General features: G+C 43.2%; 1 long non-coding RNA gene across 1 annotated transcript in view; it reads right to left on the reverse strand.

Moving 5' to 3' along the window:
• Positions 1–24,932, reverse strand: part of LOC139080803 (uncharacterized) — a 41,224-nt gene extending 16,292 nt beyond the window's left edge. The window contains exon 1 of the long non-coding RNA XR_011535599.1: positions 24,815–24,932. This is a non-coding gene — a long non-coding RNA (uncharacterized lncRNA). The remainder of the gene's footprint in view (positions 1–24,814) is intronic.
• Between the last annotated feature and the right edge of the window lie 1,173 nt (positions 24,933–26,105).

Consider the following 26,105-nt stretch of genomic DNA (forward strand, 5'->3'; position numbering starts at 1 on the left):
GATCTAGGGGCTGCTGGAGGAGCTGTGGACTTGGGTGGTCCACAAGACAGCTAACAGATCAGCATCAACATGCAGACCTGCCTTGCGCCACACCCACCTTCGATGGGCAAACAATGGCTGCTGCTTCACTTTCCCCTTATAAATCTTGTTTAAATGTATCTTGTGCTCAATAGTAACCTGGAACCATACAGGGAAAGGGACTATGGGAAACATTGCTTCAAGTTAGCAAATTACACAAAGTCACTTAGACCAATCCACTTCATTCCCTAGAATGAGTTTGTAGAAACAACTGCTATAATAATTCTAAATTCAATTTAATCCTAGGCTTGGCACCCAATCTTGAGGCACTGGAATTTCCAGAAGACCTGCCTAAAGGTCTTATTCGCGTGCCTAAATTTAGAGATGAAGATGTCAATACAATGGGAGATCCTTATAGAAAGGGTTAGAAATCAAGGATTCAGACTACGGACTGTCGGAAGCTGTACTAATGGTCGTGTCTTCCGTTGCATCAAAAGTAACTACCAGTAATGTACTAAGGAATTTTCCAAATGCCTTAATTGTCCCTGTCCCCTTCCAAAAAAAATAAACCACAGAGAATCAGGGGGAGAAGGGGCAGGTTGCTCTTTGCTTGAAGAAACCTTTCTTATATTCATTACAAAAAGCAGCAGCCAAACATTTACTGAGGACCTAGTCAGTTCTTCTCAGGGGTTAGACACTGCTCAGACAGCGTCCTACATGGGGATGTCTTAAGGAAGGATCGGGGCAAGGGTCGGAATCAGTTCTCAACATGTTTGAACAGAGAGCTGCTATGCAACCACCTCACACCTAAGCAAAATGCTGGCCACTGGCCCTAAGCCGAGGCAAGGCCAAGGGCAGGTGCAGGAACTGGCACAAGGGGCATTCTCTCAGAGACAAGACAGTCCTTGCAGACGCCCCATACCAAAGTGCACCTGAGACCTCTAGTATGAAATTATGTACAAATATCCATCCCAAAGTTACAGCACCCAACTAAAAGCATCATCACCATCATCGTCACTGTTATCATCATTGTCATGACTACTGCTACCTACACAATCTGCAAATTGCAGGACTTCTGCCCTTCTACACAGACATGGAGTCCAGGGAAATACCTATGTGGGTGAGAGCAACTGCAGGCAATAGACCCAGTCCATAGAGGGTGAGTGACTGGATAGGGGCCAGAAAAATCTCTACTTTTATTTCTCCCAGTTGGTAGGATAAGAACATTGTGCATTGGTAAAGACCACTGCTGTGCCTCTTTCCTTTCCAAAAGGCAGGCCGGACATCATTATTTTGGAAACGACATTTTTTACATTCGTGAGTTGGGTTGGGTTTTGTTTTGCTGAGGTTGTTTTCTGTATAATGATTATTCACATACACCTGACTAACCACCTGTCAAATTAAAAGTCAAGGGCCTCCCTTCAGGAATTTTGAGGATTTATTTTCTCCACCACAGAGGCCTCATGAGGAGTTACCTGTTAGAACCAGCTGGATCACCACAGCTGATTGAATGCTCACAATTGCCCCACAGTCCTTTCCACCACTTCTAAGAGTCCAGGCAGGTTCCTGGGAGGTCTGATTCAACTGTAGAATGTTGAGTCGAAGTAAGTTGAGAAAATGGTGTCATCTCTCTCGCATTTGGATGCAGAATGTCACAATAACATCCATCCTATTAGTCTCGGTAAGGTTTATTTGACTGTATCTGCATTTATTCTAAAGTAGCTAGTCAGAATCTTGACCTGCCATGGATCACATGTTGTCCTATCCAAGCTAATTGGTAATACCAAAAATGTGCCTAATAATGGATTTTCACTGGCATCAAAGAAATATAATCAAGTGAAAGCAGCTGAATTGAAACATTCGTATCAACTCTAGTCACTACATTGGGGTTTCTTAGTTATTCCTCCATGGTGAGCCAATAGGTATTAAATGTGTGTACATTAAGTGGAAACAATTCTTCAAGTCAAGTGAAAACTCTAGCCATTTCAATATTTCACTAATCTACAGGATTAAGGAAAAGCAGCTGACTTTTAAATTCATCTAATTTTTATTAATTATTATGGTGATATATAAAATTATGCTCATCAGTATAAAATAGATCTGTTTAGTCATTTAGTTCATCAGTATTTTATGCATTTATAAATTTTATAAAATATAAGTATATACAATAGTATTTTCTGCTATGTTTCACTAGAGAATAAAATTAATTTTGAAAATTAATTTTGAAAAATTACATATGTTTATTGGTCTTTTCTACTAGTCTCAGAATTCTCTGACAAAAAAAATTTTACCCTTGTGGCCGGCCCAGTAGCATAGTGGTTAAGTTGGTGCACCCCACTTTGGGGGCCCAGGGTTCACAGAGTTCAGATCCCAGGCACATGCCTGCATACTGCTCATCAAGCCATGCTGTGGTGGCATCCCACATACACAATAGAGGAAGACTGGCACAGATGTTAGCTCAGGGACAATCTTCCTCAAGTGAAAAAAAATATTGCCCTCAAAAATAAAACATAAATATCCAGAATTTGAAAGCATACGACAATGAAGAAATAATCACATTTATATTTATTAAATATAATAAAAAGGTAGTATATACCATCACTGAGAATGTGCTATATGCCAGGAGCCATACTAAGCATATTATGCCTGTTTTCTTTTTTAATCCTCATAACACTTCTATATGTAAGTACTATTGGATTTAGACCCATTTCACACATGAATAACTTAAGATATAGACATTAAGCAAATATTCAAGGTGACCTCGATGGTAAGTCATAGAGCTGGAGTTTCAGTCACAGTTCTGATTCTAGAGTCTGAGCTCTTGGAAATCCAACCATTGTAGTGATGAACCAGTGGTCCTTAAACTGTAGGGATCACTCTGAGAATCTGAGAAAAGTTACGGAAGCTCTCCTGAGAAAAATGCACCCTACACACACACACTTACACTACCTACACTTTCAAAGGGTTTCTAGACCTCCTTGAAGACCATCCAGAGTTTCCTTGGGGTTCACAAGGCCCAAATCATGGAACTCCAATTTGAATGTTTCCTTAAGTATCAATGTGTGGGAATTTGGTTGCTGTTTAAGAAGCTGCGCTGTGCTAATGAAAACATCACATGAACGTGGAGAAAGAGTGACCTGAATCCTCAGACACTTGAAGCCCTACCAATGGCCAGGGCAGTGAGTCAGATGAAGGAGTCCTGCTCTAAGCGTGTCTGTGTTAGGCTCTTCTAGTTACCGAAAAGAAATGAGGAAGAGGTGGTTGGTGTAAAGACACACTGGAGAAACCTCACAGATATAAGGAACTGTGGTAGGGCCAGAACTTTCTGAGCATGAACTCAGACCAGACCAGGTCCAAGACAGGCATCCAGACGGCAGCAGGAACTGGTGGGTTTCACCCTGACGGTCATTCTCTCCTTGTCCACTCTGCTCTCTTTTTTCTGACTTCCTTATTCTTTACTCCGGATGGTATACAGCAGTCCCCCCTTTTCCATGGTTTTACTTTCTGTGGTTTCAGTTACCTGTGGTCAACCGTGGTCCAAAAATATTGGAAAATTCCAGAAATAAATAATTCCTAAGTTTTAAATGGTGCCCTGCTCTGAGTAGTGTGATAAAATACCCCGCCACCCCTTTCTGGTCTGCTGAGGATGGGAATCACCTTTTTGTCCCGCAGACCCGCACTGTGTCTGTTCCCTGCCCATCAGTCGATTAGCCGCCGGCGGTAATCAGACCAGCTGCACGGTATCGCGGATCCTGTGTTCAAGTCACCCTTGTGCTACGTTATAACGGCCCCAAGGTTCAAGAGGAGTGATGCCGGCCATTTGGATGTGCCAAAGAGAAGGCATAAAGTGCTTCCTTTAGGTGAAAAGGTGGAAGTTCTGGACTGAACAAAAGAAAAAAAATCACATGCAGAGGTTGCTAAGATCTATGGTAACTTTTATTACGGAATATTGTTATAATTGTTTTATTTTATTAGTAGTTATTGTTAATTTCTTACTGTGCTTAATTTATAAAATAAATTTTATCATAGGTATGTATGTATAGCAAAAAAGCATAGTCTACATGGGGTTTGGCACTGTCCGCAGTTTCAAACGTCCATGGGGGTCTTGAAACTACCCTCGCAGATGAGGGAGCCTCCTGTAGCTCCTCCCACAGGGACTCCTATGTGTAAGCATAACCTCTCAATTTTTGCAGACGCTGGTTTCTACTTCCTCATAACTTCAGGTTGCCATGACACCTCGTGGTTCTAACTTTACCTCAGGGCTTCTCTCTTGTGTCTTTTCAGTTACTATTTCCACCGAAGGAATGGGGTTAGTTGCCCCATTCTTGCAGTATTTCCCAGTTCAAGAGCCTGACTGTAGCTAATGTTTTTTGCATGAGGTCATGCCACAGGTTTTTAACCAGCCTATAGTTTGTCTGTGCTTGTGACAGATGTCACCCCAACCCACTCAGCTGTGGCTGATGGCAGAGGGCAGGGGACTCCTCTGCAGAACGGAGCATGCACCAGCCTGGGTATGCTTTCCTCAGTACCAGCGATGTAGCCAGGGAATTTCCTGTGGACAGGAGCATGATAAACCATCTGGTACAGATCCTTGGGATAGGCTGGCTGTGAGAGACACCAGCGCAACTTTCCACTCTTCAAACTAGGTCCACCTACTGTTGGGGCCCCCGCACCAGGAGGTGGGTGTATGTTTAGATAGGGATTAAATGGCGATAGTAGTCCTCACTACTAATGAAAAGCCAGGGATTGGGGAAAACATCTGGATCTGAGAGCTGCCAGGTGTGCCCCTCATTTGCATGCCATCCAAGATACTTATGCCAAGAGATTTTTCTGTCAAGCTTCAGGATTTCCTGGTACACTTCACTTCACACTACACTTCACTGAGGGCTCAGCGAGCTTTTTAAGGAGGAAGTAGCTTAAAGGGCACTGTGACACATGCAGTATAATGGAGTCACAGAGTTAGACAGGATTTTAAACATCATCCAATCTACCCACATAATCTGCGGGGAGGGAGGCTATGCCTGAGAGAAGCTAAGTGCTAAAAGAGGAGCACAGGGAGAGCTGGCGGTCTCCAGGTTACTTCCTCCTTTATTACACCTGTGCTGTCAGCCACATTGGCTCTTCATTCCATGCTGTCACTGAGTGCTACCATTCTGCAGCAAAATAGAAAGATAGGAAAGCCTGTAAAACAATATCTCATGCTATAAAGACTCAACTCCAAATGTGTATTTCTGTAGGATCTCTCTAACTATAGGTATATGATTGATTGGAAACAATCTTAGACTAGAAAACTCATGGTGTCACTCAGAGACGTGAGTTAACCTCTATTTCTTCCTCTGAGAAATAGTGCTTCCTTATGCACTCATCATTTATCTAACAAATGTTAACTGGCTATCTGCTGTGCTCCGGGCTCTGAAAGTAAAATAATGTAGAAAAGTTGTCTTGCTCCTTAGAGCTCTTGCACTCTAGTAGGGGGAGCACAAGAGAACACCTGCTCCCCGGGATTATGGACGTGGTGACAAACTCGTGGTTGGAAGCAGGTCAGGAAAAGCTTGCCAGATGGACCCTGGAAATTCAAAGTTGCAGGTATAGGGGGAGTTAGCCAAGCAAGGGATGGGGCTGGGCAAGCAGATGAGGGACAGCGTTGCACATCTGGGAAGACGTGTGTAGGACTGAAGCACAGGGTTCAGGGGAGGATAGGGTGGGAATTGCAAGAGACGAAGCTGGCAAGTAAACAGGACCTGATAACAAAGAGTTTCACATACTATCCTCTCCATTGACCTATTGGCCATGAGTCATATAGCCAGATTTTTCACTTTAGAACAATTATTGTAATAGCTGTATGGAGAATGTGTACCAAGCACTTAAGACGGGAAGCATGAAAACACGTTAGCAGCCTTTTGCGGTAATTCAAAGAGTGACAGTGGTGTTCTGACTTACGGCAGTGGCAATAGGACCAGAAAGAAGTGGGCATATTCTAGGGTTTTTGTTTTTGTTTTTGTTTTTGCTGAAGAAGATTCACCCTGAGCTAACATCCGTACCAATCTTCCTCTGCTTCTTTTGTATGTGGGTCACTGCAGCAGCATGGCTGCTGACAAGAGGTGTAGGTCTGTGCCCAGGAAGCAAACCCAGGCTGCTGAAGCTGAGCACCCTGAACTTAACCACTAGGCCACAGGGCTGGCCCCCTAGGGATTTTTAAAGATATAATTGAAAGGCATTGCAGACTGATTGTGTGCCAGGGGGAGTGAGGGATGTGAGGGGAGAAGGCGGAGGACAGGGTATAGCCACGTTCCTGATTTGGGTGGGGAAGCAGGCACCGGTTTGGCACATTTGAATGAGGTTCTGGTGAAACAGCCAAGCATAAAGTTCCTGTAGAAAACTTGGCAATAGACTCAGAGTAACGAAGAGGCTGGCTGGGAATGTAGCCATCAGCACGTGTAGGTCAGTGATACTCAGAACAGAGAGTGAGTGCACTGTCAGAATTACCTGGGCTGCTTTTTCTAACTGCACATGCCATCCCCTTGAAATCCCCCAATGCCTCTCCTGCTCACCCCTGACTGTGCTCCACTCCAAGTGTTGAACATGTCGGCCACAAGTAGGGTAAATCCTCACCACCAGTGCATGATGTGAGGAGAGGAGAGCAGGAATCAGTGCCCTTAAGGACACCCACAGCTTAGGGATGGGTTAAAAGAAGAGTGGCGACAGATCCTGAGGAGCATCCAGGGGGATGGAAAGAAGTCTCACAGAAGCCAGGAGAGGACAGATGTTGAACGGAGGGCACGGCCAATCTCATCAAACACGGTAGAGAAGTGATAAGAGAGAGAGCCCAAAAGTGTTAACACTCTGCATCACCCCCAGAGCTGCGACAAGGACCAAGCAAGGTCCTGCAAGTCGAGATGCTTTCTAAAACATGTTATACAACATGAGCAGTTATTATCATAACTAAGACTCAGCTCAGTTCCCACCAACTCTAGGAGTCCCTCCTGGGACCTTCCAGGCCACCCTCCTGCGGCTCCCTCAACACCAAGTTTAGTTGGCCTGCACACAGCACGAGCACAGTGCCCGGCCTACAGGAGGCAGAGGACACGTGCTGGTGCAACGAAGAGATGGTTAGCATTGCATCACTGCGTGTCACGACGCTCTTCAACACGGAAAAGAGTCAGGTTCAGATTGCTTTTCTTCTCCTTCTTCTCCCCAAAGCCCCCCAGTCCATAGTTGTACATTCTTGTTGCAGGTCGTTCTAGTTCTGCTACATGGGACACTGCCTCAGTATGGCTTGATGGCTTGACGGCTTGATGAGCGGTGCCACGTCTGCATCCAGGGTCCGAACCGGTGAAACCCTGGGCCACTGAAGTGGAGCATGCAAACTTAACAGCAGGGCCACAGGCCAGCCCCAGCTTTTTTTTTTTTTTTTTAAATAAAATCTAATACGCTTATTTCTTTTTCTTGACACATCCCTGTTTCTATTTTATGTATGCCCTCACAGTTTAGGAAAAACTAATCAGCTCCTTATAGTTATTGAGAAAAATACATGAAAAAATTATTTCCTATAGAAAAATTATTCCCTATAGAAAAAAGAAAGATAAAAAATTATTTCTTCCTCCGCATATCTCCTTTTCTGCTGGATGCCTTGTATCTCTCCAGATCCCATGTTTGTTGTCTGATTTCCAGCATGTTCATATCCAAATCAATCTGAACTAATTTTGCAAGTAAAATGTTTTGAGAGCTCACCCAAAGTGCTTCCCTAAATTCTAAACATTGAACATCTGCTTGGCTGGACTCACTGCTTGCTCTTGCAAGTCTGCTTAAACCTACCAATTTGACTTGTCATAATTTATGCTTTCAAAATCTATATTATTTATTGCCTTGATTACATTATCACAGGTGTTCTGTACTACTGATCTTTCCCCCAATTTTTCTTATATTCTCCTCTGAAATTCTCATTTTAATTTACCAGGAGGTCTTTTCTGCTCTTTCCCAGCTCTTGAAAACCTGCTCCTGACTCTCCTCCTGGCTCTAGCGTGTGTTTTTAAGGATGATAAACTCAGGAAGTTTATCTTTTGGACTTGCAGATTTTCAGGGCATTTACATTTCAGAGACCTACTTTTCATGAACAGATATTTTTACAAGGTGTTTCTACTAATCATCTATTTTTTATTCTCAGGTGCTTGTCTAGTTTTTCCTTGGCTGCGATGAGCTTTGCTGCTCTAGGAGCACGCACCCTTCCCCCACCACATTCCCTCTCGGCACCTACTCTCTCCTGCCCTTCCTCTTTCTCCTTTCATACCCAACAGGCAGCAGTGGAGAGAACAGCCCCACCCTGCAACCTTTGGTCAGAGCTATCTATTGCTTTCAGCCTCACCACCCACCCACTTCAACCTCAGGCCTGGATAACAGCAGATAGAGCACAGGTTGCCGGTGGTTGCTGAGCAAGTATCATAGGAACATGAACAAGTGCAGGAGACTCTCATGGGCCTCTGGCCCAGCCTACAGTCCACAAAGATGGAATGGATTTCTGCTTCTTCCTGAAGACGTGGAGTTCAAGGCAGAAGAAAGATAAAAAGAGAAGAGTTGCACATGCCTTGTCCAGATGACAGACAGATGCCTGCTAGTGTCCTCCCAGCCCAGCTCAGGATTTGTTAAAGACCAGAAGCACAAGGCACCCACACCGGCAGAGAGACAGACAGCTGTCAAAGTTCAGGAGCATCTTCTTCCATGCCGTGAATTTATTCAGCCCCCAGGACTTCTGGTCTTGTATCTCTCTGGACGCCACACTCACATGAGAGAGAAGCTTATTTACCAGGCCTGGGTCAAGAATTTCTGGGCCAGGGGCCAGCCTGGTGGCGCAACAGTTAAGTGTACACGTTTCGCTTCTCGGCTGCCTGGGGTTCGCCGGTTCAGATTCCAGGTGGACATGGCACTGCTTGGCAAAAGCCATGCTGTGGTAGGCGTTCCATGTATAAAGTGGAGGAAGATGGGCACGGATGTTAGCTCAGGGCCAGGCTTCCTCGGCAAAAGGAGGAGGATTGGCAGTAGTTAGCTCAGGGCTAATCTTCCTCAAAAAAAAACAAAAAGCAAAAAAGAATTGCTGGGCCAGTCAGCTAATGGTCAGGAGCAAAGAGTTAATATAGATATGGACATTGGGCAAATTACTGTGAACCATGGAGCCATCCTATTTGCACATATTGCATCTTAAAATATCAGTTCTTACTTAGAGAAAATATTTGTTGCTCACCCTCCCACATCTCTGCCAAAGGGTCGCAGCTGTCTCAGCTGGTGTATTTTTTCTAGCAAACCTCTTAAACACCCTTGTCCTTGGCCAACAGTGGAAATAAAAACTATCAAGTTGCTTCATTTCTTCCAGTCTCTGGGAAAACAAAGGAAGGATAACAACTTGGAAAAGCCATCAGTTAAAATTTTAGTGTGCAAGTAAGATAAGATGTGTAACACCCTTAAGTCTCGTTGTGGTTATTTATAAAGTGGAGATAATTGTATCTATTTCTTAGAGTTGTTGTGAAGACTGAAGATGTATCTACTGTAGGGAACTCAGCATCTTACCTAGAAAGAGCTGGATAAACACAAGCTATAATTATGTCCGTGGGTTTCTGGGTTATCTTTCTTCAAGATGCATTGCTTCAGTAGGAAGTGCACCTCCAAGATCACCCTCATGTCAGGAGATAAACAGCTGGGTTTTCATTGGACCCACATTCCTCCATATTATGAATTAGATCATTAGTGTGTGTAATGACCATAGGTCCCCGGGTGTTGCTTAAGGATCTTATTGGTTGAAAACCGGACTCCACCTCTCTCTCTGAGTTCTTCAGCTCTCTCAAGGTCTTCTGCTGCACCCTGGGCCGTCTCCCCTCTTCTGTGGCTGGTACCCAAAGGTGCGTAATGGGTAAACAGTTCATCTGTGCCTGAATCTTATCTGAAGGCACTCTACCAACCTGAGGGAAACTACGCATCTGGCACAGGCACTCTGACTGTGGAAAATTACTGAGCCACACTGAACTATGTAAAAATCCTAAGCAGGGCAAACACTTCCCCTGGCCAATTCTCCAGTGGGGTCCTTGGCTGGCAAAGTAGCCACCCTCACTAGGCACCACCCAAAAGGCCTGTCCTGAGCAGTGGCAAATCTGGAATCCTCTGGCAGATGCTGGTCCAAGGCCTTCAGCACAAAGGGGGCCCTTCTTCCTAACTCAGAACTGAAGCTGACACACTGGGAATTAGTTTTGGCTGTAAGGGAAAAGCCAATGTGGAAAATATAATATGATGGATAGGATTTGAAATGAAAGACACAATACTGCCCAAGATTCCAGGGCCTAAACTCCAGGCAGAAGCATAAAAACTTTGGAAGTTGAGACCAGGAGACAATATGATACTTCAGCAAAAACCCAAGAGTGAATAGGAGTTTGCACATTCAAAGACTAAATCCAGTTTTCACCCTGTGAATCACCGGAATCTAAAAGAGGGGAAAAGGTGCACTTATGTTGCCTTGCCTGTGCGGAAGAGCAGTCCTAGTGCCCACAGCACTCTCCCACGGAGATGGACAAAGACAAGTCCCGGCCCCTGAGGACTCTGTACCTGTGAGGGAGCCTGGCAGGTAATAAAATACAAGCCTAGTACGGAAAGTGCCAAAAGCAGAATGCAAGCAAAGCGCAGCAAGAGCAGATAGCTCTAATCTCCAGGGGTGCGTGAGGTTTCCCCCAGAAGAGAGGTTATCCCCTCTGGGTCTGGGAAAGACAGCAGGATTTTGAGAGGAGGAGGGCTCTCCAGGTAGAGGGAGCACGGTGGACAGAGGCAGCTCAGAGCAGGAAGGACAGGGTGTGGCACGGAACTGGCCTCAGCCTGGCTGTGGCCACAGCTGAGCTCTGGCGAGTGGGAGACTGGGGACGGCTTGGACATCCAGGAAGAATGGCCTTGACTCCCTGGGCCTTTCGAACATTTCAGATCCGCCTTTAAAAGGAAAAGCTCTGCCGGGGTCTAAAAGTGAATTCGAGTCAGGGAGAGAGTTAAACGTGCATCTTTGCATATGCATTTTTTCTTTTCTGCTACTTGAAAAAGTGATCGCTTATGCAAATCAACAATTGGCCAGCGGCATATCCAGCAAGCACTTACGCCTGAGCAGCAATTCCCTCTCGGCAGCAGCGACTCTCCACTGGAGGTGATCCCTGCACCCCTGCTGGACTCCTACGAGACTTAGAGGCCAAGGGCGGCACCCTGAGAACCCTGCAGAGTTCTCTCACCAAAGGCCCCAGGCGGCTACCCTGCTTTGCTATGTCCAGCTCACTGCGTGTGGAGCAGAGGGACATGCTTTGATGTGATGGAAAAAGGTTATATGATGAAGGTGATGAAAACGAACACCTTCTGCCGCTTTCTAAGGCGCTATCAGTCCAGATCAGTTTTTGTCTTAGAGATTTTCTCTCTCTCGTGTTCATGACACATAGAAGGTTAACCTTCCGTGCAAAAGGTCATTGTGATGGTTGCACATGCCCAAGTCCTCACATTTATTTATGATTTGGTTTCTGTTTGGTCTACTGGGTTTCCTTAGTGTATTCTGGATGCAAATAGAATTTAAGGAATAATTCTAAAGGGATGTTATTAAGTACTCAGCTTTTTTCAGGTATCATAGAAACACAATCCCATGCCTTATTGCTAAAATGGAAACTCTGTTGATGACTATTTGAACATGAAATATCCAGCAGAGACAAACCATGATTATTTATGAAAGACTCTATCAAGAAATTATTTACTTCTTTGGGCAATTTCCACTTCCCTTGTAATTTAAGTCCTAAGAGTATATTCATCTAGTCATTCACACAGAGTTAATGGGGCTGTTTCTTATTACGTTTTTGATGGTGCAGTGTGCTTGAATCTGACTCCCATCTTACTTTTCCTAATTATTTGTAAGCTTTCCTCACTTCTGTTTTATTTCTTTTGCATATCTGTTCTTCATTTCTTAAGGGAGGCAACATGAGGAGTGTTAGATGTGGTTTTGGAAAGTTCTCTAATGTGGGAGCCTTGTTCTGGAGCAGGTGCTGGCTGCTCCGGTTACAAGAAGAAGAAGAGGGGCGGGCCCTGTGGCCGAGTGGTGAAGTTCACGCGCTCTGCTTCAGTGTCCCGGGGTTCATGGGTTTGGATCCCGGGCACAGGCCTACACACCCTCATCAGGCCATGCTGTGGCAGCGTCCCACATAGAAGAACTAGAATGACTTACAACTAGGATATACAACTATGTACTGGGGCTTTGGGGAGAAAAAATAAGAGGAAGATTGGAAACAGATGTTAGCTCAGGGCCAATATTCCTCACCAAAAAGAAACCCATAAAAACAAAAAAGAATAAGAAGAGTAATTTGTACTTGTTACCTTGAGAAGCTCTTTTCTAGAGACACCAAGGACTACCCTTTTCACCTGATTCAGAGCAAAAAGGTGGCATCTTGGTGGGACCACTATACTTTCTCAATGTGCCCCTACCTCCAAACTGTGGCTTTGTCTCTTCAGTGTGGAAGTCAGCCTGCTCCTCCCAGCCATCAAATCAAGAGAGAAGCGGTGGATGCTAAGCCAGGTCACTGGCTGGAAACTCCTCCTGTGATGGTGATGGTGATGAAAGTTCTGGCACAGCCTTTCAGACTCAAGGAGAGACTTCGAGAGACAAACCCAGAAGAGCATCAGTCGTTTTTCCAGCACGCCTTCATGTCAGATGAGCGTGGCTGATCTAGTTCTCAAACCCGTGGATTTTAAAAGGGAAATGGTCACACCACAATATTGAGAGAGAGCAGCCCCAGAGTCCTCTGCAGCCCCAGGTCTAGATGACAGTGTCTTGAATCAACTCAGCGGCAAAGAGGCTGCATTTCCCAGCACTCCACACACGGGAGCCCACTCTTCCACATGGCTCTGCAAACCCTTCACAGGGTATGAAGTCCTAATGGAGAAGTAAACCTGTCACATAAAGACTTCATTCCCTAGAAAGCTTGATTACCAAACTAAGTGGGAGAGGATGGAAAAGAGAGATGGAAACTAACCTTTTCTGAATATATTCTACTTAAATTCCAGGCGATTTCTCCAGTATCTCTCTTAATCCCTAGAAAAACTTGTAAGAGGCACTTTTTCTCCCATTTAACAGAAAAAGAAACTAAGTTTCAGAGAAATAAACTAAATAAGCCAAAGTCACACACTAAGAAAACGTCATGTCAGGTTCCAAATCTGAGGCTCCCTTATTTGAAAGCCCATCTTCCCTCTAAGGGACCACACTGCCTAACTTTAACTTGTAATTAATCTAATATTGGGGGGTATATTCTAAAAAGAGAGTAAGGCAGTAAAGACATGGAACTAGAAATCCCCCAGCTTTTCACGGCACTAGTGAGAGAGTTTTCTGGATTATTGAGGATAGAGGACAAAATAAACCATTTACAGCTGGGGTTAGAACACGTCACATAATCACTTGTGCAACAGCAGCAGAGGCAAATTGACCTTCCTTAACGTGTCCTGGTTGTACTAATATTGAAATTAGACCACGGGCCCTGAGCATATTTCAACTGATGAGAAGGCACCCAAGAGCTTTCACTGAGATCCAACCTGGACAAAAGCTTTGCCACAGATTCCTGTGGCTGGAGAAAAATGCTCATGCAGGGTTGGGGACGGGGGTGAGAGGGGAACAAAACATGGGAATTCAGAGATAAAACATTCACCTTGATAGACTTTCAAATGACATAATCTGAATCTGCATATACACAGGCAAATTCCCCAGGGCCTCTAGGAAATCCCATATGCATGTGTGTGCATGAGTCCTGTTTGTCTCCTAGAGAAAACTTCCCTGGATTACATCCGAGGACATGACTCATTTCCAGAAGATGCAGTTGATGCTAATCCCAGAAGGTTAGCGAGAGGCCGGAGCAGAGTGTGCTACCATTCACCAGTATCTTAGAATCTAGAGAAGAACGTAAGAAATTTGCACTTCACCAATTTTATGCTGTGGGAAAAAACTCCCGCCACCATCCCAGGCAGGGCAGAGCACCAGCTCTCTAAGGAAATCTGTGGCCTTGAAAGTTAAGCCTCGCGTCAGGAACCACAGCGCTGCCCACGAAGCCCACATAGAAGGAAATCTCTCTTTAACCATTGTTTTCCTAGAATGGCAAACATCCCATCAGGTGTATATCTACCTAAAGGAGTCACTATGCTAGAAGTTCCCTAGGAATAACCAGGTTTGTTCCAAATATTTGTTTGAAGTCAATTGTTTAAAATTTCTGACACTTTTTCCCACAGAGAAAACGGCAAAAATTTTTCATAAAAAACTTACTTATTCTTTGTAAGTCTACAAAAGAATACTGAGAAAAAGACAACATATCAAACTTTGTGAAGATGGTTTTAACCTCAGTCCCCTCGTCTGTAAAGCAGGAGTGGAAGAAACCTTCTCTGCCCGCCTCACAGAAGTATTGAGAGGGAAATTTAGAAAACGTGTCACCGAACAGTTAACATCAACTCATAAAGTTGTTATAATATAGTATGAAATTAGTCTCAAACAATATTCTAGTCATGCCAGTAATGAAAAAAACTAAAGAATAAGAAATTGTAATGAGGAAAAAGTATTGGAGGATATTCTGAATACTGGAGCTAGAGGAGAAGAAAGAAGGAAGATGAAATAAAGGGAAACTTTTCTTTTCTTTTTATTCCTTGGTTCCATCACCTTCTAACACGCTGTTTGACTTACTTGTGATCTTTATTGTATGTCGTATGTCGTCTGTCTCCCCTGCGGGACCGTGCGCTCCCTGAGGGCAGACACGTCAGGTGTTCACAGTGCCTGGCCCACAATGACAACTCAGCAAATATTCTGAACAAATGAATTTATGACGTGATAATGGTGCAAGGCGCCCAGTGCACGTTCAGGAAAGACTGATGGAACAAATGTCTTTGGGCCACTTCCTTAGCAAACGGTCCTAGGAAGCCCGGTGGCTGCTTTCTTTCAGTCTGGGCTTGGTGATCACAGAGGAATTTGGGGTTGCTCTGGACTTGGCAGATCTTCAGAAGCTAGGATTTCGCTTTCTGAATGGCTCCATGTGATGTTTCCTTGTGAATCTTTGGAGCGAAAGCACTTCAGTCACACTTGCTTACCCCACCCGCTCCTCCTCCCGCCTAGGGAGCACAGGCTGACATCACGCTGATAACACTCCTTCTTTGCTCCTTGATTAGAAGACGTCCAATTCCCCACAGGTCTTCCTCTTTCTTCCCCTGGGCGTGTTGATGGGTTTTCCTTAGCAGGTTCCCGCCCATTTTCCTAGAACTGCTGCCTTTATCATCAGGCACTGGCTGGGGGCGGGCAGCAGGTTATTGCGTGCAGCCTCCAAGGGAGCCCCTACCCACCTCTCCCTTGGTGGGTGGGGAGCAGAGCTCAGGGTTTGCCCATTCAGGGGGAGTCAGGGATCCCTCTGGGATCCAGCTCCCCAGTTTGTGTTCCAAAGTCTTGTTCCTAACCAACGGTTCTGATTTAACTCACACAACTTTAGAGCTATAAGAGAACTTGGAAGTCAAATTCAACTCTCTCTTTTTAGAAACAAAGAAATTGAAGCCCAGAGGGGAAACTGACTTGCCTAAGGTCACACATCAGCAAGTCGGAAAGGGGGAAGCCTTTCCCACCTCAACCAGGCCTTTCCCTGAAAATCAGACACAGGACTTCCTAAGAATAAACACTAGTGGTATCAAAAATTTGCACGCATAGGTAGGAATGAATCAAATTTTCATAATTTTTGAAATGCCCATATCCAGATAAATCCAGTAGTAGTTACTTGATCTATTTTTTTAAAGTACTCTCTTTTTCCAAAGACTTTAAATAACCTGTTCTCCCTAATATATGTGAAATATGGTTCTTATTCACATACTTTGCTGCTATCATCTCAGGGAACAGTGTCGCCCCGTCAAGGTGACTGAGCTGCAAACATCTCAATGTAGTCATTACAACAAGGAGTGTCTACTCCAAGATACGTGACTACGTTTGCCAAAACTCTCATTATGAACTAACAAAGTTAGGCTCTGGGGGAAAAAAGTGTAGATGAAACAAAGCAAGTAGCTAAACTCAACTACAAGCAAACATTTTTGCAAAAATAGGTTGGTGTCATTGAGGGCAGTAGGGGGTACTTCTAAAGTTTGAACTGACAGACTGAAGAAGCTGAGAAAAATAAGAACATTCAGACCCTAATATTCTAGAGCTGAAAGGCCATGAAGATGGATGATCTAGTCCAACTATTTCAAAGTGTAGATAGGAAAACAAAAGCCCAGCGCAGGGACCGGCTCGCCCAAGGTCAGTAAGGTCTGCGGCTGCCCGGTCAGGATCTCATTTTATCATAGTTCTCACACTGGGTGAAAAAAAGAGGTGTAATAGGATAAGACCAGAGAGGACCATGGAATTTTCAGGAAATGTCGTGAGTTCCTCGCCACCAATAGGGAAGGTCTCAAAGTGTTTTTGTCAATTCTAGCTTGTTCTGGCAAAAGAGAGTAAACGGATCTTTCAGAATCACTGGGCAAAACACATAAGGAAAGCCTGACTAGGTGAGCAGCCCTCATTGGGAGCAAATTTATTTCCAGGGATCAAGACCCATCTGCCCTGGATGGGGAGAGTCTGCCATGAGAAGGAGTGGGAGGCTTTCAAAGCCCCTGCCAGATCCTGACGCGCCGTCCTCAACCCCCAGCCTCTAAGGCAGTACTCTGCACCACAGACCTCGGGCAACATCTGAAGACATTCTTGGTTGTCACAACTGGGGATGGGGGAGGTTTGGGCATCGAGTGCATAGAGGCCAGGGGTACTGTGAAACATCCTACAACACACAGGACAGCCTTCCACCCTACAAAAAACATCCAGCCCCAAGTGTCAATAGTCCCAGGGCTGAGAAGCCTTCTTCTGACTGCCCAGTGTTGTGCTCAGAGTCGCTGTGACTTCACCAGTGCTCCCTCCTAAACCCAGGAAATCAAACAGCAGTTCTAAGACGCATCTCTCTCTCTCCTCAGATTTTTAACTCCCTCCTCCCAAAATATCCGGATGAAGAGGAGGTAAGCAGTAGAACAGGAAGCTGCGATTTCCATAAAAATACTTAGTGCTGAAAATCTATGCGTAGGAGAGACTGTTTTCCATACACTTACATTTTTCTTGCTCTTTGTTGTCGTTCCACCATCCTTGGTAAATTTGTTTTCATTTTAAGTGTTACAAGCAGCTATTATGTATTCCAGGCAGGGCTCCCAAGCTGTGACAATTTAAATGAAGGAGACTTTTTTTTTGTAGGAAAAAAAATGATAAAAGTATAAATAGTTTGTTGAAACACTGAAGAAAAACTTAACTCAGAGAGCACAATGCTTTTTTATGTAGTCTTAATATTAACCCAAAGTGAAAATGTCTCTCACTTCAAAAGGGTAAGATTTGGCAGGTATAAGATACAAGAGGGCAAAGACACATCCCCTGCACATTTAGAACTGCGTGTCTCCTGAAAAGACTTGGAAATAAATAGTACATAAGAAGTTGCAAGAAATTGTGAAGATGGCTGAAATCTTTTACATGTTCAACTTGAAAGGATTAGATCTCACAATGGCAGCATAGAAGAGACTTTGGATAAAGGATCTGGAAAACTGAGTTCTAGTCCAGGGTCATTATTGTGCCCCAAGACCTTGGGCAAATAATGTACCTCTGATGTGTCAGTTTATTCTACAATTAAGTTATAATAATAATCATAATAATACTTGCCCTACAGACCTCATAAGGTTGTGGGGAAGCTCAAAAGGTAAATGAACATAAATGCCAGTATGTGGCCTCTCCAGTGTTTCCTACACAGAGCCAGCGCCATCAACACCCTCATCAAGATGAGGGGCCCCCACTGCGGCCAACATCGTCAGAGTCAGACCCGGAGCTATGACAAAGGACAGCTTTCCATGGATTACTTATTACACACTTTCAAATTTTCTTTTCTTAATTTCAACGGAAACCTTTCATGTAAGGTTGGGAATTATTGGAGCAGAGTGAATATAGCCCAAATAAATGTCTTTACAGAAAAAGTCCTGACAAAGCATCATGCCCCTAAAACCAAAATATTATTAGAATGTTAACCACTCAAGAGAATACTCACTTTCTTGAAATTTCAGATGAGCTGGTGAATGACTGAAAGAGTGAGCAAGACATGATTCTTACAATTCTGAAGGGGCTGGCCAGTGGAATTTATTTACTTTGCAAAGTGGTTCAAACTCTTATTGGTTGTGTCACAGTATTAACATGAGGGGTGAATGCGTCTTTGGGTTGCAGAGGGGATGATACCAACAGAAAACGAAGATAAAAGAAAGAAAAAGCAGCACTAGATGATAAAGTGACATATCCAAAAAGGGGAAAAGAGGTTTCTAGAACATTTGGAAGTTGTTATTTTGTTTATGTGCCTTTGGTATGCTTAATGCAGAATTTTATGGAGGCAACAAAATGGTAGATAAAGGGAAACTAGAGGATATAATTTATTTAGACTCTCAAAGGGCTTTTGATGAAGTCTCACACAAGAGACTATTAAGGAAATGTGGCAGCCACTGAGGGGGAGGTAAAGGTCTGTCAATCATGGGTTAAGAGTAAGTTCAGAGAAGAGAAGGAATGAAAGAATAAATGGCCAGCTCTCAGCATGGAAAAGAGTTAATAGTGGGGTGTCAGCAATCGGCACAAGAGCAGTGTCCTCCAGGAAATTGATTAACACCCTTGAAAACAGACTAAATAATGAGGTGCTGAAATTTGCTGACTAAACATAACTATTTTGGTTACCAAATTCTATACAGATGGGTGTGAGAAACACAGAATCCAAACTCAGTAATTGGGCAAAACAGTGGCAGATGAAACTCAGAGCAGACAAGTACAAAGTAATGCATGTTGGAAGCAGCAATTTAAATTACTCATCCACTTGAGTGAGTTCTGAATCAGTTCTAAACTTACCGGGAAAAGATTTAGGCTCATAGAAGACATCTTAATGAAGATGTATGCATCATGCTCAGCAGAGTTTAAAAAAAAAAAGGAAAGAAAGCAAATATACTGTTAAATTGCAATAAGAATGAAATAGAATATATTCCAACGTCATTACAGAGATCAATGGCACACGCTTGTTCTACAATCCGTTAAAATCACCTTATTTCCAAAGGAAGAAAGTAAAAAGAGAAAGAAACATCTGATAACGCCCAGAAAACACATTAGAAGCAGTTGGAAAAGACAAACACAGTTTCATATGGGAAGTTTTTAAAGTTAGCAATTAGTTAATAATTTGAATGAAGGAAAGATGAACATAAGTAGCTTGTAGATTTTCCATAAAAGTAAAAACCTAGATTGTAGGTAGACAAGAAACTGTGAACTGCATCAAAGATAAACTGAATTTTCTTCTGATATGAAACGCTGTGAGCTGATAGGGGCCTCACTGCTGCCTCACGAGAGCCAGTCTGTTTTCCTACCTACTGGTCGCATTTTTCATTGGTTCTAAGATGGGAAATAAGAATATGTAAGTATTATAAAGTTTCATAAATATTATTTCTACCATTTAAAAATTGTTTGTCTCTTCTTTCAAGCCCAAAAAGATGCACAAAGATCTCACATTGATATTGTGTATCGACTCCAGTGAAACAAGGGCACGTGCTAGGTAGACGCAATAGTTGAGTCATTGCATTCACTTGACCTTTTAAGTTCCTAGATACACAAATCATTTCACGTTCTTCTTTTTCCCTCTTTCCCAGGGGGCAATTTATCAATGGACCTGACCACCAGGAGCAGTAAGACTGCCCACCCCTCTGCCCTCTCCTTCTCCCCAAACATTTAACCGAGATTGGCAACTGTGGTTACCGGAATGTAATCAATCCCCAGGCTTCTAGAGATCAAGCGTCGACTGACAGAGGTCAGAAAGAAATGCTCTCCCATGATGCCCAAGGACTTTATAATTGACCCAGTGCTTGTTGAGAAAATGACATCCTCACACTCAAGCTAAGGATTGCACAATTGGGCAGGTGCATGGAGGCAGGGGACAGTGACCAGGATGGACAATTATGGGCTGATCCCCTTCCAACAGCATTTAGACCTCCCCAGAAGACTCGGCTGAGCCACTGAAGTCTTAGTGTTTCTTAGCCTGTGTTTACGATGTTGAGGCAAGTGATGTGGTATGGAACTCCAGAAGTACTTTTCCTTGTTTGTTTTTCTTTCTGAAATCTGATCCCTGAGCACTGTGGTAAACAAAAATAGACTAAGAATGACCAGCAAGAAAACACGAGCAAGAACAAACCAAATATTAATGTAAAAATAGCATTAATAGAACCTAAAACTTGAATTTCACCACAGAAGAGTCAGAGCAGAGCAAGTTTTCTTAATCTTGCAAGTGGAGTGTGAGTATTCTGTAAGGAATCAGCTTACCCATAAGAAACGACATATTTTTTCAGCCAGGCATTTTGAATGCTTACTAAAACATTTCAAGTGACATAGATATTTTCCTCTTGAAATATGTAGGTTCTTTCTAAAAGAGGACATAAGGTAACATTTCATAGCAATTCTCAGTGTGAAAGGTAGAACATTTTGCTGGGTGTCGGCCTAACGCAAGAGCATTCTTTTGAGTGGAAAGTTACGGGCATGGGTCGGTGTTTACATAACTATCTGCACCTCTACTCTTTGCACCAAAATATCTTACAAGCTTCTTTTCAAAAGAAAACACACACACACAGCTGTTGAACAGTTTGCTATTTTCAGGCTACATCGACTCTTCATTTACCTTCGTTCTACAGTGATGACTCACGATATCAATATTGCCATCTCCACCTCTCACTTCACTCCACTCCAGTCTCTACAGAGGTCAGGGATAAAGTGTCTTTGGTGAACTGCAATATCACCACGACTGTCTTCCAAAAATATTAATGTAAACATACACACAAATGGAGAGAGAGAGAGAGAGACTCATTTAGTCCCCTCAGTACTGGTAAACTGAAAGGGCAATTAAAACTCTCATATGGCAAACAACTCCTTCAGACAGATGGACATTACTTCTCTAAGACAGCAAATTTCCAGAATGTAGCCAAAAAGAAAAATGTGTTCCTTAACAGCCAAAACAGATGCCAATAATCCACGCACTTCCCTTTTCCCTGAGCCCTTCAGCTTGTCTCTTGAAGCCAATTTGGGTTTTTCTAAGTTAATTAACATATTAATTGTATATGAAGATTTTCTTAGGTTTAGACTATGCTTGCAGTCTATGAATTAAACTTTATTTCATGATAATGTATTAAAATTTTTTAACAGCTTTATTGAGATATAATTCACATAGCATGCAATTAATCCATTTAAAGTATACAATTCAATGTCTTTTAGTACATTCACAGATGTGCATGACCATCAGCACAATCCATTTTAGAACATTTTCATCACCTCACCAAAAAAAACCCATGACCTTTAGCAATCACTCTCCTGTCTCCCTGTCCTCAGCCCCACCCGAGCCCTAAGCAATCACAGTCTACTTTCTGTCTCTACAGATTTCTCTGTTCTGGGCTTTCATATGATTGGAATCATATAATATATGGTCTTTGTGACTGGCTTCCTTCACTTAGCATAATGTTTTCAAGATTTATGCATATTGTAGCATGTATCAGTACTTCGTTTTGTTTATGGCCAAATAATATTCCATTGTGTGGATATACCACACTTTACTTATCCATTTGTCAGTTGAGCGACTTTTAGGTTATTTCCACTTTTTGACTGTTATGAATAATGCAGCTGTAAACAGTCTTGTATAAGTTTCTGCATGGATACATATTTTCATTTCTCTTGGATATATACCTAGGAAGGGAATTGCTGGGTCATATGTTAGGGTCTATGGGTCCATGTTTAATCATTTGATGAACTGTCAGACCATTTTCTAAAGGAGCTGCACCATTTTACATTCCCACCAAGTGCATGAGGGTTCCAATTTCTCCACATCCTCGTCAACGCTTATTATTATTATTGGACTTTTTGATTGTAGCTATTCCAGTGGGTATGAAGTAGTATCTCATTGTGCTTTTGATTTGTATTTCCCTGATGTCTATTGATGTCAAGCATTTTTCATGTGCTTATTGGCCATTTGTACATCTTCCTCACAGAAATGTCAGTTCAGATCCTTTGCCCATTTTTTAATTGGGAGCAATTTACTTTTATTTGACACATTATATTAACAGCTGAATTTTCAGCTATGAAATAATGAGAAATAGCAAACAATAAGTATGGAGGAGCTATTAGAAACAGACATACTAGCTAACCTGATATAAGAAAAGGAAAATAATTATAAAAAGCCAAGGTAAAACCTCAAAAAGCGGAACATTCTTCAGTCCTAAAGGATGGAGATGACAGTTTCAATGGGCCCTGACAATCTCTCTGTGTTACAATATGGAAAACAACTGAGGTTTACTGTCATTACCTTAAATACTCTTTATAGGATCACTTTTAATTCTACATGGACTATTTACAAAGGCTGGGAGGTTTATAATATATTTTGGAGCTGTGGTGAAGGGGGTTAATCTTGCTATCAACTGTGTGCTCTTAAATGTTTAACAACCAACTCTCCAGGGAAAGGAAAAGGTCTGATTCCTCCTTCCATCATAGCCGATTTCAAGCTATGAAAGGGATATCACCCAGAGCTACAACTCCCTTAAATTTCAACAGTCAGCTCATAAGCCAGTAGAAGCTGGCTTGGACATACCACAGCTTGATGTGGGACTGATAAAGCCAGGCCCTGTGTGAGCCTCTCTACATGCATCACCACATTGACTGCTTTCCATAACCTTTGAGAAGAAATAAGTATATTCATCCCCAAAGTAAACTGAGGCTCAGAAAGATCTTATAAACTTGCCCAGGGAGACACAGCTAGGAAGTGTCATCCTGGTCTTTCCAAAGACTCTGTCCTTCCTGGCATACTAAATTAATCCTTCATTTTTAAAAGTTAGTCAAAAACAATTTTTAAATTAGATTAAAAGGCACTTCTGAAGGAGAGTCCTCCATTGGTCTGAAATTTTACCCATTTGGTATACCACAGGCCTTGACATCGATAGCAAGTGAGGTATAATACATAGGTGTTTAGAATCAGAAACCGCTAACTGCAGCTTCACCAGAGGAAAATGGATGGAGGCCTGCTCAGTGACAAGCCAAAAGCCAAGCAGAAATTTGCAAACCCAGTTTTCCAGCACCCCAAGCGGTGTAGACAGTGCTCTGAGTAATCTAGAGACAGTCCCTTCCAGTTCTGCGTTCAGGGAGCTCCTGCCAAGACCAGCGCCTGCATGGGACTCTCACCACACCAATTCCACTTGCCCCCAGTTCACGTGTGCACACAAGCAAAAATCAATGCATTAACACACCTTAACAAACAGACCACGGCAAATTGCAGGAAATCCCTTTCAGCATATGTTATGCGACAATATTCCCCTCTTGCACTGTGCATCTAACCACACTTTTTGGAAACTGAGTAAGTATAACTTGGGCCTGAGCATTACCAGGATTCTGTTCAAATAAGACACCAAATTCTCTACGTAGAAGCTAATGATCACTGTATTTAAAAATTTGCAATTAGACAAACTGTATGGAAGGAATCACTTACGTAATCAGCGGCAAGTTTCAACTTCTGCTTCCAGCCAGTCTCAAAGAGGTGGGTTGATCCACCACAGGAGAACACATTCCCTTTGCCCTCCCTGGCACCCACCGTGGAATATGTTACTCTGCTATGGAAGCTGCTACTGTGTGACTGTTAGGTAAGAAGGATTTGTAATTCAGCAACCAAGCTCTGGTAATTATCTCTAGACAAGCCAAGGCTCAAATCTCCCCACATACCAATGTCGCAAAGGCTTCAATACGACCAAAATCTACGAGGTGTGTAAGTCAAGGCTTCGGAAGGTCTACTCTTAACTCATGGGAAGCTTAGTATCTTCAAGAAGCCAAGACTATTATGTACAATTCTCTTCATTGTATTTTGCTCTGCTCTATATTAAAACCTGAATGAACTGCAGAAAAGAAAATACATGCACTTTTTTTTAACCTTTCACCCAACAAAGAATACAATAAACAGTAGCCTCATTCAGAGATCTTTGGTACAAAGCAGAATGCTTTGACACTTAATATTGCCATTAATATGGACTTAGTAGTAGGCATGTAGGCAAAATAAAGGAAGAAAAGACAAGAAGAAAGCAGTGATGGGCAAAGTTTGGGTACCCCCTCCAGCCTCCTCTTTCCACAGCCCACATCATTGGCATACACGTCCACCCTCTGTGGATGGCCCATTAATCACCAGAACACATCACAGCTTTCTAACCCAACCTTTATCACGCCATGCTCTCTTCATCCTCCCTCCATGCCCCTCTCGCTCCATTTTGCAGGTTAGCCATCTGGAATCTCATGTCTTTAGGCCCAGGCTTTTTGCTGTTAGAAAATACAATAGACTAGTCCTAAGAGCTAATGGGAAAAGAGTAAAGTATGGGCCAGTCCAGTGGTGTAGCGGTTAAGTTCACCCACTCCACTTCAGCATCGCAGGGTTCATGGGTTTGAATCCCTGGCACAGAGCTACGCACCGCTCATCAAACCGTGCTGTGGTGGTGTCCCACATAGAAAATAGAGGGACATTGGACAGATGTTAGCTCAGCAACAATCTTCCTCAAGCAAAAAGAGGAACATTGGCAACAGATGTTAGCTCCCGGCAAATCCTCACAGGAAAAAAAAGTAAAGTAGATGGCACCACTCATCCCCCTGCCACCTAAAGGTACATCAAACTGCTCCCTGGGCCTCCTGGAGGTAATGGCTACTCTTTTATTGACTCACCCCAAGCGTGATCCCAGGGGTGAGGATGACACCATGTCAGGCTTCATCCTTGGCCACTTGGGTGGAGATGGCTGAAGTAAGGAGCAGGTGAGGTGAGATGACAGGGCCAAACCTGACCTCCTCGGTATGCATGTTCCTTAACAGTAAGCAAAAGGCTGAGCAGAAATCCAGCCAGTTTTCCCTGAGGGAATCATTTCCATTCCCACCTTTGTGCAGATTAACCACAATCAACATTTGAGTCACAACACCCAACAAGGTGGACAAGAAACTTTTGGAACTCAAGCACCAGAAATACCAGTCTCAAGCAACAGCACTTATCATGACCAAGATGCTATGCGTTGTGCAACCAATTTCATGTGGCTGGAAGGTTCTTTTGTTTGGCAGCCAGGTAAAACAAGGGCTCACTCCGTAAACAATCTCCCTCCCCAACATGCCCTTCATAGACCGAATTCCTTTGAAGCCACTGAAAATCCCTGTCACAGAACAGAGGGATGAGAAGGATCTGTTTGTTTTCACATGAACCTATCTCTCCTTCCAACTATCCTACCTAGCTCCCTTTTCCTTTTCAGACCTCTCGTCAATACTCTCACAGTCGAAGAAAGCTTTTCCCATGATAGGTCTCCTCCTGATCAAAATGGCTGCAGTCCAAAGGTTGTGCTGAAGACAAGTCAGCCAGCTGCCAGCAAGGTGTCAGCCACATCACTGACCTTTCGTTCCTCCATGTTTTTACTTCCTAACTCTCATGGCTATCCCACTTACGTGACAAATGGATGAGGTAGAAATTGCTTTTATCCTTGTGTTTTCACAGTACTTCAGATGATGACTCTACTCGATAAATCGAAAATCATTATTAGATACAAACACACAAGCTAATGCATGACCTGCAAGCTCCAATGGCAGAATGAGCAAATTGTCTCTGGCAAACACTGTGGTGTGGCATTGCAGTGACAGCATCACCGAATCACTGGCAATTATCTTTGCAAACTTAAGGCGAGGTGTCTATGGACTGAGAGAGAGAAACGCACACCTGTGTTTTAAAAAGAGAAATAGGAAGACTCAAAACATTAGACTCAACACCTTAACATTCAGATCCAGAAATATGTCACAATCTTGTAGACACACACACATGCATACACACACAAGGTAGCCTGCTGGATAAAACCAAGATGGTTTTGTTTAAATAAGAAATCCCCTCATATTACTCAATTTCTATTCCTCAGAAGCATGACAAATCTGGTAAAATCAAGCAGAAGGCAAAGACAGGAGGTAGTGTTGACTTTTGTACAGTTTT

Source organism: Equus przewalskii, chromosome 32 (assembly GCF_037783145.1).
Source record: "Equus przewalskii isolate Varuska chromosome 32, EquPr2, whole genome shotgun sequence".
Taxonomy (NCBI): Eukaryota; Metazoa; Chordata; class Mammalia; order Perissodactyla; family Equidae; genus Equus; species Equus przewalskii.